The following is a 16,029-nucleotide window of genomic DNA, read 5'->3' as shown; positions in this document are numbered from 1 at the left end:
ACACTAGAGCACGAATGAGCATGAATGCCATAGAATGGTCATTCAAACAACATTTGTGCAATTCGAGCTGCATTCAAACTGCACTCGAACACCTCGTACAGCATTCCTACAGCAGGCGGCACATCTGTACAGCCAGACCACATGCACTCTACATTCGTGTTTTGCTTGTGCTGGAAAACGTTAAAGTGGCGGTTGAGTTGCAGTCGTACCACATTCTTACTGCCGTACAAATGCAATATGACATTCGTGTGGCAATTCATATACAATTTGAACCATTCGAACTGCGTTCAAGGGGCTGTACGAATCATTTGAGCAGGGAGAATCATGTCCTCCCCATCACACTAGATCACAAATGAGCATGAATGCCCTACGAATGGACATTTGAACATCATTCATGCAATTTAACCTAGAGTCAAACTGCATTCGAATTCCTCGGACAGTATTCATATGGCACTTAGGAAAATATGCCTAATTCGCATGGCCAGCATGAATGTAGAGAACAGGCACACTACTGTTGTGCTGTATTCGAACTGGGGAATATTCATACGCCAGTCATACTGCTGTGTGACTGCTTCCTCGAATGGCATTCAAACTGGCATATGAACTGGCATCTGGAATGGCAGCCCACCAGCACTCGGAAGCAGTCTGATCGCATCAGCACATCTGGATTGTGCCCCCGATGAGCTGGAACCCCCCTCCCCCCATGCATCCTGTTCAGGGTGTGCAAAGAAAATATTGCAATGTGCAAAGTCTATGGCATACAATCATTATCTGCACTAGACAGGAACATTGCACAATCACACTGAATACACCGTGTGTCACATCAAGTCAGCGCGTCTCTGTGATGTGCTGACGTGCACTGCGACCATCTGGACAGGGTCTAACAGCCATGATAACATAATCATACAGATAAATCCTCTGACGTGTGAGTTGCACTGACAATGGATCTGTGATATCTTGCTCATTCTGGACGTTACACCGTGATCACAGGTACTGCATGTTAGTGCATCTCCGTGCGGCCATCTGGACAGGGTCTAACAGCCACGATTACATGATAATATAGATAAATCATCTGATACATGAGGTGGACTGACAATGGATCTGTAGTAACATGCACATTATGGGCGTAAGTGGCACACCGCGCACAGCCGTTGACTCGCTGTGCGGCAGGGTGGTGCGCAGCTGCATGTGATGTTACACCTAAGATGATGATCACAATACACATACATTATGTAACACGAGAGGGCATGACCATGCATCTGTAACAGCCCCGCCAGGTGAGCTGCACAGTGAGTCAGTGTGTCTCAGACAGGTCAGCTGGACAGGCGGTCACTGTGATGCTGAGCATCACGTGCCGTGTTTGACCGTGACATAAAACATGTTTAAAAGACAATAAAAAAAAAGATGACAGGTTGAATCGGCGTCTCCGCTGAGGAAGAGGAGACTGTGGAGGGTGAAAAGGGGACTATCTGCGCTCTGGACTCCAAATGTGCACACACTGATGCACACACACAGCTCCCAATGAAGTGGAGCACACGATCGGTGTTAACACACACTTGAGGAGAAAACTTCAGTACTGACAAAACTGGCCAGCATGGCTGTTTAGTTTTATTTAATTTAAAATTTTCATGAAGAAGCGATGCATTTGGATTTGACAGCGCAGAGAGTGCTGCATTTGGTTACTTTGCAGTGGTTGGTGGTGGTGATGCTTGCAAAGTTGTTTATTATTTTATTTTCCTTAAATCTGACACAACTGTGTAGCTATAAATGACTGTTCTCCACCCTTCCCTGTTGGCCAGTCGGATATCTGCGCTAAATTTCACCAGCAGTTTTACCAGCTCCAGGTTCCCGTCAGTGACAGACTGGTGGAGCGCCATCTGTCCTTCTGGGCTGAAGGAGTGGACGTTGAATTCACAATTTGTCATGTTCTGCAGGTGGTTGTCATGTTCTTCACCGGTTCTTGGAAAACCCTCTGTGGCACAGAACATATCGACACGTTTGCCTGGCTCATGATTGCAGTTCAGCTGGAAGGTGTTGGACAAAGAAATCCTGCCTGCACCCTAAAGCTGATAACAATCGTCGTCCCCTGTCGAGCATCTCTGCTCAATGCCACTGGTGGGTTAAGAGCAGTCTTTTATATCTTTAATATGATGCAAGCTCAACACACAGCAGTGTGACAGGTCATCAAAAGAGCGCTCGCCCTGCCATGTCCCCCCCTGTTTGCTTTCCACTCAGACCTTGGGTGGCATGTACAGCATTGGAGGAGCATTCTGCCAGCATTGTGGGGTTTCGTGCTGTGTTGTTTTTAGTCTTTGTCTTTTTTATTTTACTCTGGTTTTATTTTTTCATGGGGAAGGTTTATGTCTGCATTCAATCTGCACTCTGGGTAGTCGACCTGGATTCAGGAGCTGCCACACTCTGAATTGCGCAAATCAAGCTGGCTTCACACCACATTCTGGATATTCGTATGGCTTTCATACACGGTTGTACGTAAGCCTTTCCCGTATGAATGCAGCTTGAATTCTGTTTGTTTTTCCAAGCAGATGTGTGGTCCTGCTTTTTCTGGAAGCAGGGGCTTTTTTAAAGGACATGTCACACATTATTTAACATCCTGGTTAGCAACACAACATCAAAGTATTCATGACTGTAAGTCTATCCGCTCACATGCGGTAATAATTAGTGGTCACTGGTGTATTTTACCTCTCTCACTCGGTGAGTCAGCAGGTGCATTTCCAGAAAACATCTTATTCAGCATTTCTCACAGTTTTTCGGTGTGTAACATACATTTGAATAAAAGTAGAAACATCTGGATGGACGAAAGACAGAGTGAAACGAACGCTGCTACGGCCAATAATGAGGTTTCTGAGCTTTCATTCAAAAGTGATGTATTGGATTTACAGAGCTGTACAGAGAGAAGATGACACACTTTGCCCCGAAACTCTTAACTTTTTAAGAGTGGATTGGATGCACTAAGATAAAAGATGTTGTGTGGGCCGCCAGAAGAGGAGGTACTGCTGGCCCACCACCAGAGGGCGCCCTGCCTGAAGTGCGGGCTTCAGGCACGAGAGGGCGCTGCCGCCACGGACACAGCCGGGGGTGACAGCTGTCACTCATTATCTCTTGACAGCTGTCACCCATCTACTCTACAGTATCTCACTCCATAAAGACCAGACGTCATCTCCACCTCGTTGCCGAGATATCGTACTTCTATGGAGGTAACTGTCTCTGCCTGTATTAATTGATTCTAAGAGCTATTGTTTTGCAGCTGTCAACCAGAGGACCGGCGTGGGTCGCGACTGTTTCGTCCTACGTCCGTCAGATAAGTGGTTAAACAGACGCTGCACGAGTGTGTGTTAGAGGTGGAGGTGGCATTCCCACCGTTGTTGTTACGGGGTGTACACACACCCACACTTGACTGTCTTTGTTCTTCGCCAGCAGTACCAGATCCGACAGTCGGGGACGGTGATCACCTGGGAATTCGGGACTTGGCGGCTCCAGTATTCACCAGGTTCGGTGGCGGCGGAAATCATGTGGTTCCGGCTCTTCTCAGGACAGACGTCTTCTATCCTCGAGCCTGCCCACACGTCACCTTTGTGGATTGACTGTTATCAGATTCTGAGACTGTCTGTGTATTCGTTGTGCACCTTCACAACATTAAATTGTTACTTTCTGGCTCATCTATTGACCGTTAATTTGCGCCCCTTGTTGTGGGTCCGTGTCACTACACTTTCACAACAAAAGACCCAAAATGGACTGTTTTTAATTTCAGTTAAGGACTGTTTTTATTGATCTTATGTTTTTGTGTTTCTGTTTTCTGTTTCTTCTGTTTGTTTCTTTGTTAAGAAACTCTTGTAAAATTTGTAAAAAAAAAAACCTTGCAACTGTTCATCAGAGGGAGTTTTTTTCTTACCACTGTCACCTGTGTGCTTGCTTAGGGGGGTTGGCAAGGTTAGACCTTACTCATGAGAAGCACCTTGAGGCAGCATTGAGGCAGATTTGGTGCTATACAAATAAACTGAACTGAGAGTGTCAGATTTCAGATCCTAACATGTTTGTGTAACAGGATGCTATTTTACTGCCACCGTGAACACGCACATGGAACATCATGACACTGTTTTTATAGGCTGCCTGAACATGCAGATGTATTTCATACACTGGAAAAAAGTAGGAATACATTATTTTCATGGGGTAATGGACTTTCTATCTAACGCACCAGAATCGTGAGAGATCTTTATGAGTAGCTGATGGCAGAGCTGCTATGCAAGCATGCCAAAATAGCGGACATGATCGGAGGAGAGAGCCGCTTTTGGAAGTGGCCAAGAGTGGAACAGCTGTGGCTCATGGACGTACCTGTCTGCACCAGCTGGGATTATCCTTTTTCCTCTTTTTCTAAATCAGGACTACAATGAGAAAATGTCTCATGCTCAGCAATGGTCACCCCATGTGCACAGAGGTGGGCTTAATCACATCGGATCCATGGAGGACATCTGTCCACAGGAGGGCATGGACCTGGACATGGTTCTCCTGCTGGCGATCATGCATGACGGTGCCAGTCTGGACTTCTTTGATGGTGTGGACTTCACATATTTAACGTTGGAAATTCTACAAGTGGGTGCGTGCCCTGTTCAATTTTTTTTCCCTTTTGTATTTTGTTCTTAGTGTAGCTGGTAGGCTTTGTTATTTTTATAACACTTGAGAGCATCTGTCGGATTTTTGATCTCAATGTGTGCGGGGTCTGCTGTCTACCAGAGCAGCACGCTGTTTTAACCCCATTATAGCTCCCACTGTGAACGTGCACACGGAACTCTCTGGTGTTTTCAGGGTGCCTGATCACACAGATGTATTTCTTAGATTTTTCACAGTTATACTGATCAGCGTGCACAAAGCTGAGCCTCTAGCAGACTGTTTTTAATAGGCTGCGTTCATTATGGACGTGCACGCGCACTGAGTCTTCTTGCAGTGGAGATCAGCTGCTGCTTTTACTGTGACTGCATCAAAGTTAACAGAGTTGACTTAAAATCAAGTCATCATAACATGATATCACACCTATGTAAACTTTGCAATTAATCTGCGGCTCTGTTCATAACGTTAGCAGCTACATTCCATTTAAGTGTGCATGTTTTCTCAAAGCTACGTAAACGCTGTCGGAAAAATGAGCACTCACCGGTACTGTTTTCAGCAGTCTCTGTAACTGTTTGTCGTGAATTCTATATCGAGCCGGTCACAGAAGTGCACAAAGTAATCCCAGGGTATTATTGGATGGTCAATCACAGCCTAAATCTAAGTTATGACTTATTTGCAACATGTCCTTTAATGTCTGGTCTTTCCCAGTTTCCTGAACGCAGCACATCACATTGTTTCAAGTCAATGCTGGGACAGTTTGCTTAATTACTGGCGTGATGTCCAGGGTATCTTTTTTCACTGTGCTGGGTTTCTGCCATTGGTGAGTGCCCACCATGCAAATCATTTGTTAAACAGCTGCATCAGATCAGAAGGATTTAAACTTTTAAAATCACATTATCAGCGCGCCCACAGCCCAGTTTATGAGGTTAAACAGCCTTGTTAATGTTTTCTCCTGCTTAGCAAGACATGCAGCTTAAGGACATGTTAAATACTTTTCATATTAAAGCAACTTGCTTTGATAAGTGTCATTGTTTTATCTCAAGTGTGGGAGTTTGTTCTTTCACTGACGTTCACACAATTAATGCCACCAACAAGCTTACAACAGTTTAAAAATGTTGGCTTCATGATGGTTCTCATCCAGATTTTAATGTTCAGTGGACAGATGTAAAAATGAAATGGTCTTGCATCCAATATATTAATTATTAAATATAGTATATTTAGTAATTTTCATACTGTAAAAAAAAACAAAACACATTTACCAAACATCTCTGAAGTCCCACAATTCTAAGATATTCTCCTGATTTAAGATGACTTTATGTCACAACTTGTTTAAAACCTCTGAGACATAACAAAAATAAAGATCATCTCATTTGATCTCATTTTATATCTCACACACACACACACACACACACACACACACACACACACACACACACACACACACACACACACGCGCGCGCGTGCGCTCCATCACCTTAATTAAGTGATAAAATCTTTTCAAAATACATTTTGTAGTGCAGCAGTAAATAAGTAAGTTTGTGATGCTCCATTGTTGCAAAGTTGACAAAGTTGATAAGCTGCTGAGCGGTGCTGGTCCAGTGGTTCAGCGGTGGGTTTGAGCTCATAGGATCTTTGGTTCAAACCCCCATCAGGCTGAAAAGTCACTAAGGTCCTTAATCTCCAGTTGGTCCCAGTATGACCACCTTGCATGCCAGCACTTTGTAACGTATCATTTCAGTGAGATACCAACTGTGAATTTGTGCCTAATTTCTGTGTTAGGTCGTAGTTTTGTTTTTTGTTTTTTTTTTGGTCTCTTATCACCCTCCGCATGTTGCAGGTCAGTGAAATAGTAAGCAGCACCAAAAACATTTCTGCCAATTTCATCCTAGTTCTGCTGATTAATGCTCTCAATGCATACTTCAATTATGTAGAGTGGATCATATGGGTTTTTCCACATCACTCTTTTCTGTTTCTCTCTTTAACCTTGACATATTCTGTTATTCTGTCTGGTGTGTAGTCACACACGGTGCTTCACTCAGCTGTTAATTATCAGAGTCCGTTCATCTCCACCCTGCTAAGTGTTCAGCAGGTATTCTGCTCTTAGTCCGTTCCTCTTCATGGAGTTCTGTGAACATCAATAGTTAATCTATAGTTGGGGTTTGTGCGCTTCTGTGCTGTTCAGGAACAGTGTGCACAGTCATCTAGTTATTCCTCTGGTTGAACCGTTCAGTTACCTTTATGATCTAATCTGCTGACAGTCTGGAGTGATCTACACGCAGCATCTGAGTTTCAGAGTCAATGTAACTGTAGTTCTCCCCTCGTGCAGTTTCCCAGAGAATGTGAGCTGCTAAATTGCTGCATGCATCTAAGCCTGGAACGTGGAGCTGACATCTGACTCTGTAGGTCTCTCACACGTGCCCACGTTTAGGGTGTGCCATGTAGAACTAAAATCCTGAAGGAACAAAGACTGTGATCTGAACTGGACTCCTGAATGAACTGCACTTTTGATCTAAACTCCAATCTGGAATGAACTGAGACTTTGCTTCTGAACTGAAAGCCTGAATGAACTGAACCTCTGAACTATTCAGTTTAGTTTAGACATTTGCATTTCCAGATGTGTACCCAAATGCACCTTCGTTATCTCACCTGCCCTCTCATTTTCCCCCGCAGTCCCAGCAGCTCCGCAGGCTCGCTTCCCTGGTTCCAGTCCCTGTCTCATGGACCGATCTGTCTCGTTCATCCAGTCCTCGTGGTCCATCTTTCTTTTGTCCCTCCACTGTGCAGTCCTTTGTTGAATAAACTCTTGTTTAAACCTCTTTGTCTGCCTTACTGCTCCTGCATTTGGGTCTAACACGCAACCCGGTCCTCGACCGTAACAGAAGATTCTGGCCATAACTATGACCCAGCAGGAGCAGTATTGGTTTTAGTTCTTAGTCTAGTCTGTCCCTAGTTTATTTCTAGTCTGTTCCATGTCCAGCCCATCCTAGTCATAGAGTCTCTCGTCTAGTCTGTTTTTGGTCTTGTATTAGTTTCCTAGTAATTTTTTTCTAGTCAATCCCTAGCATGTCCTAGTTCCTTTGTCTTTTGGTCTGTAGATCCTTACTTGGCTCCTAATCTGATCTGTTCCGGTCCCTAGTCCCGTTTCTCAGTGGTGTGTCAGCTCCCATGCTCCCCTGGGTTTCATTTCGATCCCATGCCTTAGTTCCCTGATTTTCCATTCCCCAATTCAGGACAGTTTTCCCTTTCCATAGGTCCGCAGTCCTCATCTTCCTAGGTCATTTGGGGACGTCCGCAGGGTTAGATTGTGATCTCCTCTGGTAGCTTCCTGGGGTTGATTGTGAATGTCCTCTGGGAAGTGTTGGATGTGCTCCACTGGTGACCTCGGTCTTCGTGGTTCCACGGTCATGGCTTGGCTCCCTTAGTTGATTGTAAATGTCCTTTGGGAGCATAGGATTATTGTTCTGTACCCTACACTTTGTTTTTTCTCTCAGACCAGTCCCCAGGGTGTTTTTGCTTCCCTGGTTTTCCGTTACCCTTTTCAGAACAGTTTCAGAATCTCCCTTCCCACAGGTGACCGTGGACCTCATTGTCCTGGGTCGTGGGGGTGCTTCCCAGGGTTTGATTGTAAATGTCCCCTGGGAAGCATTACCCCCACTGGTGACCTTGGCTTCATTTTCCATGGTCGTGGGAGTGCACCCCAGAGTTTGATTGTAAATGTCCTCTGGGGTAGTGGTGGTAACTGTCCTGGACCCTGAGTTTGTTTAATTTTTCCTCCCTCAGCCATGCCAGTGTTTGATTGTGACTGTCCTCTGGGGTATTGGGGGGTTGTTGTCATAGCCCTAGTCTGCTGTTTTCCTGGTTCCCAGGCCAGTTCATGTTTCCTGGTTCCCAGACCAGCCCATCCGTGTTCATATTCCCTGGTTCCCAGACTAGCCCTGTGTTCATATTTCCTGGTTCCCAGACCAGTCCGTGTTTAGTGTTCCTGGTTCCCAGACCAGTCCGTGTTTTGTGTTTCCTAATTCCTTTATGAACTCCGATTTGTTCCACATGTCAGTCTCCTTCTCTGTCATTAGCTCCAGTCCTTATGGTTTTCTAGGTTCCATGTCCTTTTTCATCTGTCTGTCTTCTAGTTCATTTTTTGTTTTGTTTAGGTTTCCATGCCTCAAGTCCCTTGTCAGCTCTCTGTCCTTTTTGTTCCTAGTCAGTTTCCACTCCACTTTCCCAGGGTTGGGTTAGATTTTTCCTGCTCCTGTTTCCGCTTCACCTTCCCTGAGTGAAGTTTTTTTATCCCTGCCAGTTTGACCTCTGCGGACCACTCCTGTTTTTTTTGTTCCACCCCAGGCCCTGGAGGGTCACACGGAACCTGTCTCCATCGTGGGCACTCGAGGGTTGTGGGGCCTCAGTCCTGTTTTTTTGCTCCACCACTGACCCTGGAGGGTCACACGGCAACATCTTCATTGTGGACCCTGGAGGGTCATGGGGCTCCTGCTCCTCCGTGGACCCTGGAGGGTCACAGAGCAACTTCTCCGCCGTGGGCTCCAGAAGAGGTCGCATGGTTCCCGCCCTGTCTTCGTCTCCCACCCTGTGTCCATCGTGCCTTCCTCCTCTGGGGTTTCTGTCTCCGGCTTGGCCTGGTGAGTCACCCGGGTGTAGACCCTTGGGGGGGGATGCTGTTGTGGTTTGCCCCTGGTCTGCTGGCTTTTGTCCGTCTGTGTGTTTTCAGGTGAAGCTGAGGTGGAGCTGCTGGTGAAGTGGCTGGGGGCATCTGCTATGTCAGGGCTCTGTTCCTGGCTGTCAAGTGGCACGTGGGCCCCACCCAATCTGTCAAGACAGCGCACGTAGTTGACAGAGGGGTGTCCCACAGCTGATCTGGATCTTCACTGAGTGGGTGCTCACAGCTCACATTCATCACCGTCCCAGATTTAACCACGAACCTGTCATGGGTTCGGGGCCAGAATCTTTTGCAACGCTTTGCTATGTTTGCTGTTTTGCTTCCATGTCGTGTTTTTCCTGCCGTGTTACTCCAAGTTTCTAATGATAACATTGTCAGTCGTGTTTTTCCTGCAGTGTGAGCTCCTGCTCTTAATGCATACTTCAGTTATGTAGAGTGGATCATACGGGTTTTTCCACATCACACTTTAACCTTGACATATTCTGTTATTCTGTCTGGTGTGTCACACGCGGCGCTTCACTCAGCTGTTAATTATCAGAATCCGTTCATAACCGCACTGCTTAGTGTTCAGCAGGTATTCTGCTCTTAGTCCGTTCCTCTTCATGGAGTTCTGTAAAAATCAATGGTTAATCTGTAGTTCGGGTTTGTGTGCTTCTGCACTGTTCAAGAACAGTGTGCACAGTCATCACAGACATTGTTTAACATTTACTTTGCAAACCAAGCACGCAACACAGTCAAAACTACTCCATTTATTAATCCTATTAGCTCAACCAGTAATTTGCACCACTTTTTACCAAAATTGGAGCAACTTTAACTTTTGACCCCTGTACAAACTGAAATTGACCTTTCTCAGTTTTTTTTTTTTTTTTTTGCTGTTTTTACCCCATAACTCCATAACATTCATTCACAGATAGTGCAAATTATACCTTTTTGGAATCTTTATGATCAAACAAATAATATGGAATACCTTTCAATATGATTGGACCATTTTTAAATTTTTGACCCCTGTGTAATTCTTCAATTGACCCCTTTTTGGCCACCTACTGAAAGTTCTTGTGGTCACTCGCCATTTTTAAAAGAGTAATGTCGAAGGGCCCGGTCCCACTGGCGTTTAGGAAGCTTTGCGTATGAATTGCGCACAGAATTGGTTCATATTTGCTAAACATCCTCAATATCCATGAAACATGCTTGTATGAGTCGGCCGACACCCACACACGTCCGCAATTATCCGCAGAGGCATGTTTGTCCGTTGCCAGGATTTTTGAGCTGCACAAAATTTTGGCTGCGGATGACATCCGCCTTACATACTCAATACATACTCAATCTATGCACTGTTTATCTGCCGTTAACCTCTGATATCCGCAACTGACGGGGATTTGCGGCTTGGCAGCGGACTGGGACAGTGTGTAAAACACATATATTGCGTGCCTGCCTATCATGTCCACATCACAAACTAAAATAAGTTGTAGTGAATGCATACAGATTGGCCATGGATAAAGCGTTTGTATTACATCTGCTTTGCATCTGATTTGTGGACAATCTGTGAACGCATAACAAACACGTCACATAAACCCAAAGTACTATGTGAGGCATAAATCGACATACCTGCCAGTCAGTGCCAGTCCAGCTGTGTAGATCCACAAAGACGTAATAGCTGCTGCAATCCAACAACATACTGTAAATCCCCAGCTGCAGAGTCGTCAGCCTTGAATCTTGGGTCTCCTTCAGGACTTTTATTTAACACCAACAAAAGGAAGAGGTGCTGTTTAGCCACAACTAATGCTGAAGTCTCTGTTTTCTCTGACACTCTCAAAAAAAAAAAAAAAAAAAACACAGTCTCAAACCCGAGCAGCTTCCCCAAACTCATGAACAGTTAACCCTTGCATGACAACATGACCATCAACTCTGTGATCAACTTGTCCGAGTCCAGCAAATGCTCCAGAGGCTGTATTGTTGGTGTGAATAGCGATGCCGAAAGGCCCAAGTGCACTTCTTTTATGACCGCAATGCAGATGCCGTGCACGTGCAACACGTGCGTAACGCATTCATAATACACCCGTAATACTGTCGTGATAATCGCAATGTGTCGGATCCGTTTCCTCACTACCTGCGTTATATAACCATGATTGTTCATCATATATTCACTATGTATTATTAATATATCTGTAATTTATACTGGGCCATTTGTCATTTTTGGCCAATTTTGTTGGGGATGACAACGAACGCCCGTACTTTGTATACTCAATTCATGCGCAATTAATCCTCTCACCAGTGGGACCGGGCCCTAAGGAGTATGTGTGCCAAAGTTGGTGCTTGCATCACCATTTGAAGGATCCCTCAGTAAATATTCACTTATCTGCTGCACTAAACCGTAACAAACTGAACCGACCTTGCCATACATGTACTTTGACATATGGGGAGTGACTATTGAGCACTTTAGTAGCATTAGTAGTAAAAGGGAGAGACACGTTTGTGCTCCATTATCATCTGCAAGTGTGCTCAAAGGTTGGTATACTTTTCTATTCTCTTCTTTTTCCTTTGAGCTTTTTAACTCTTCATTTTTGCAAGTAACAGTAGCAGTAGCAAAGTTGTAGTAGTAGTAGTAGTAGTAGTAGTAGTAGTATTAGCAGTGGCTGACTCTTCTTGAGGCAGATTTAGTCACGCCCTAACAGTTCTCTGGAATCCAGGATGAGTGGGAGGTGATAGCTTTGTTGGTGAAGATGAAGTTTTCATTTCAGTCTCTGAATAGTGACAGCGGACAGTGATAGTATTATATCATGGTATAACTAGTTTTGCATTATATGACTCCTTTAGTAATTATCTTTTTTCCAGCAAAAGTTTAACGTGGACTGTTTTCATTTTTAAATTTGCTCCTTCAAAGTTAAAGTCTAGGTGAAAAACTTAATGAAACAAAGATCTTTACAGTTCTATGTGTTTGAAAGGTCTGTAACTGTTAATTAATGATTGTTAAGACTTAAAGGAGTCTGCAGCATAAAAACTATGAAAGTAAGTTGAATGGCTGCATCGACCACTTCCATCTGTGGCAACGTGTGTTCTGTATTATCACAGTGATGACGGCATTATGCAATCCACGTCGTACCGGTGCACCGCCCACCCCCACAGATCACTATTTACACAGTGCAAAAGCTCAGAATACACCCAGATAAACTGTAATACTCGTGACAATATATGCGCGCTGAATGTTGATATATGATGTCGTCAGCAAGCCATGTCCTGGTTTAAGCCGCAAACACTTCTTGGTGCCAGATGATCTGAGGACACCAGCTCCATGGCTGACCACACCTCATTTTTAGACAGACACGCCCACATGAGTACAGGTGGAGTTGTAAATGAGGACTTAAAACTGCAGAGCATCAGGTGTAAACTAGTAACAGCACTGCTGTGAGCTTTTTTGTTCCTGGTGGAAGATCGAGCCTTTAATAAGGTCAGGAGCCTGCCGAATGGTCACACTCCAAACCATTAAACACAAAATTAGGCCGATGGCTGCTATGAAGTTAGTGTTGTATCCCCTTTGATAAATTATTACAATCACATGTGGTCGTCCATGTGGGCATCTAATTTTCAGGCCTCTGTGTCCATCTGTGCTAAAAAAAAAAGCAGGTTCAACCAAATACTCAGTGTGATGTAGTTTATACAGTGTTGCCACAGTTACTTTGAAAAAGTAATCCAATTACTGATTACTGATTACTCCTTGAAAAATTAACTTAGTTACTTTACTGATTACTCAATTGGAAAAGTAACTAAGTTAGATTGCTAGTTACGTTTTTAGTTACTTTCCCCAGCTGCCGACAACAACCCTCTGCCACCTCAACATGACAATACCTGTTTTGCCAAAACTCACTTTATAGTCACCCTTTCTTGATTTCATAATAAAAATACTAATAAAAAGTAAAATAAAGACTTCTTTCTTAACCTCATATTTAACTGTTGACAGCACTGTAACAGTAAAACTTGCAATTTCTAACCTACATTGTTTATAAATGTAACTATTAAATTCATTCTAACATTTAAATTATCTCTAAACATTTTACTTGTCAAAATTATTATTTTAAGTAGTTGTTTTTAGCAGCAGATACGGAGCGGCTCAGCTCAGAATTCTAAATAAAGGAGAAAAAAAAAGCATAAAAATGTCTTTGTAAAGCAGGTGTGCTGTTGTCACCGTGCTTTAAGAGGTGAGGACGAGTCGTAGCTGCTGCAAAAAACCGCGGATGAAAAGTTCACAGCTCGCTTAAAGTGGGCAGTTCAGTCGAACCCCGACCCCCTGCCCACGGACCAAGTTTAATGCTGCTATCGACCCACAATGTAAAAATAACAGTAACGCACAGTGACATGGTAACTTTAATCGGATTACTGATTTGGAAAGATTAACGCGTTAGATTACTCGTTACTAAAAAAGTGAGTTTATATTATTATAATTATTACTATTATGTAAATTTTGTCCGTGTATGTGTGATGTGCTGATTTCAGAAAACCCAAAATATATTAAAACCTGTGCACCAGGTTCTTCTTTTTTCTATTACAGATGTGTGTTGAACAGTCATTCTTCTCCAGAAAAACAACAGATGAAAGAAATGACTGGAAGCCCAACATGGTCATTTGAGATCATAACTGGGTGCTCAATATGAATTTGTGCACAAGTTAAGAAATATTTTCAGAATCTTGACAAACACCATAGTGAACTGATAGTGTTTCCATTGTTTTGTACTGTTGCAGTAACTGTCATTTCTGCGAGGCTGTTGCGAGAACAGTCATGGTGATGGAAGGGTAAGTCCCGCTAAATATTGACATTTTATTGTTTTATTAATCTAATATTGCTGTAATGTTATCTTTTATGATATTGTACAAGCTCTCTGTCCCTTCTTCTGTTCACACGTACCATGTTGTGCATTTCAGAATGTCATGTGATGCTTTCTGTACATCACATGACTTGTAATAGCAGATAAAGTGAGTCCATTGTAGCTTTGCAAATGATGGCTTTTTTTAATTGTCTGAAAAAACACCTCATGAGATGTTTTTTTTAAATATTGGAGAGCTTTTTTCCCCACAATACACGTTTCTTTTGAGCATATTTTCAAGTTGCTACTTTAAATTAGCCAAATTGGAGGATAATGGAAACCCTCTTCTTGATGACTGCTGACCACAACTGTGTATACTCTTCATATTAAAAATAAATAATCCATATTTTGGTAATTAAAATTTACAGTTATTAGTTTTTTGTAATATGTAACAAGGATATATATATATATATATATATATATATATATATATATACAGTGGTGGGCACAGATAACCAAAAAATTAACTTCAATAACAGTAATAAGATAACTGAAAAGTTATCTTTGATAAACTGATAAACCACCCAAAAATGTATTGGAAGTTACAGATAATCGATAACCGATAAATTCCGGTGTTGTCTATGAGACATTTGCAGTTACTAAAGAGCTGAAATTGATTTTTAACACGATCGCTTTTGAAAGCATCAAAAGTGGTAAAAGATCTAGAATGTTTGACCATGCTGCCCTCTGCAGGAAGCAGCACAGACAAATCCTGAGAGCACCCACGAAATCAATTCTTTACTAATCATAATCATTTTTCTTTCAACATTCTGCCCCTGCTGGAAACTCTTGTTTACAACAGCGCTCTCACCACAGAGGTGCACCAAGAGCAGCCATAAGGCCAACTCCCTATCAATTTCAACACTCCGGTCAGGCGGAGATCTTGAAAAATAAAGTCATACTAACTTATGGTTTTTTGAAAATACTGATAGAATAACTCCATTAATGTCAATTCTGTCATTTGTACAAAGTTAAAATATAACATATATCTTTTAATGTTGAATAAGGCACAAATTCTGAGGTTTTGTAACAAACACAGACCGCAAAGCATTCTGGGTAAAAGTGCTAAACAGTGATTGGTTCAGTAATCCATTATGTAAACCAATGTTATGTGGGCCACCCGAAGAGGAGGTACTGCTGGCCAACGCCAGAGGGCGCCCTACCTGTTGTCGGGTTTCAGGCACCAGAGGGCGCAGTCACCACCCAGGAGCCAGGACTACCAGCTGTCAGAAATCATCTCATCACCATCCCATCCCATATAAGATTGGAGGAGACACCACATCTCTGCTGAGATATCAGTTTACCACTCAGGTAAAACGCTCAGCCATGTCTGTGCTGAACGCACGTATCATTGTCTTTTGAAAACCTTTGCAGGAGTACCAGTTATCTTCAGTCAGCTGGGAGCTGGGTTTTGGATGTAGAAGAGTGACGGACTTCACTCCTCTTTCCAAACCAGAGAAGTAACAGTTGGTCTCTGCACGTTTCTGTGTTTTTGTGTCGGAGGTGGAGATTCTCCCACAAAAGGAACTGAACTGAATTGCTGATTGTTCTGCTGGGTGTGCACACACCCACCATTAACCTGTCTTCTGTTCCTGCCAGCAGTACCGGATCTGACAGCTGAAGTAGAGGCCACCTGGGGACTCGGGACTTGGCGGCTTCGGTTTAATGCAGATCTTCATTGGCGGCGGAACCTTGTGGGCCCCGGCTCTTCTCTGGATAGGCGTCTCCTACCACTCGGACCTGCCCACACATCACCTGTTGACTTTTGTAATTAACTGTCTAACAATAGTATTCGACCTGTTGTGCACATTTGTCACAATAAATTGTATTTATTTGACTACCCATTGACCGTTCATTTGCGGCCCCTGCTGTGGGTCC

At 43.4% G+C, this 16,029-nt stretch overlaps 1 protein-coding gene across 2 annotated transcripts in view; it reads right to left on the bottom strand.

Moving 5' to 3' along the window:
- Positions 1 to 16,029, bottom strand: part of ano8a (anoctamin 8a) — a 127,740-nt gene that overhangs the window by 87,658 nt on the left and 24,053 nt on the right. The window lies entirely within an intron of this gene.

The sequence above is a fragment of the Thalassophryne amazonica genome, chromosome 12 (genome assembly GCF_902500255.1).
Source record: "Thalassophryne amazonica chromosome 12, fThaAma1.1, whole genome shotgun sequence".
Lineage (NCBI taxonomy): Eukaryota > Metazoa > Chordata > Actinopteri > Batrachoidiformes > Batrachoididae > Thalassophryne > Thalassophryne amazonica.
The sequence above is the reverse complement of the archived record's forward strand: the minus strand, read 5'-3'. Positions and strand labels throughout refer to the sequence as shown.